The sequence below is a fragment of the Octopus bimaculoides genome, chromosome 22 (assembly GCF_001194135.2).
Source record: "Octopus bimaculoides isolate UCB-OBI-ISO-001 chromosome 22, ASM119413v2, whole genome shotgun sequence".
NCBI lineage: Eukaryota > Metazoa > Mollusca > Cephalopoda > Octopoda > Octopodidae > Octopus > Octopus bimaculoides.
The window spans coordinates 10,779,091-10,779,601 of NC_069002.1; the positions used below are offsets into that span (position 1 = coordinate 10,779,091).

The window sequence follows — 511 nt, forward strand, 5'->3', positions numbered from 1 at the left end:
ATATATATATATATATATATATATATATATATATATATATATATATATATAGATAGATAGATAGATAGATAGATAGATAGACAGGCATTCAGAAAGACAGACAAGGGCTGGGAAGATTGATGGGGGTGTTAGCATAGTTAATGTATTCCTGTTATCTGTCTGGTCAAATAGAAATAGTTATTAGTTCTGTGATGAATAAAGTTCAGTTGTAGACTACCAGGCCATGCAGACAAAATAGACACACATGCATTCACACACACACACACACACACTCCCACCATGCACTTGATATTCAATTGTTTTATCATCAATAAAAAGAAATAATAATTTCCATATTTAGAATATACTATGACATTTTTCACAGATAGAAATGAATTTTGCCATGATTGATAATAATAATAATAATAATAATAATAATAATAACATACAGGCATATATATACTTGTACATATGTGTATATCCATACACATATAGATGCATATGTATGTGTGTGTTTATATATATATATATA

General features: G+C 27.0%; 1 protein-coding gene across 2 annotated transcripts in view; it reads left to right on the forward strand.

Moving 5' to 3' along the window:
- Positions 1-511, forward strand: part of LOC106873056 (HEAT repeat-containing protein 4) — a 595,254-nt gene that overhangs the window by 127,461 nt on the left and 467,282 nt on the right. The window lies entirely within an intron of this gene.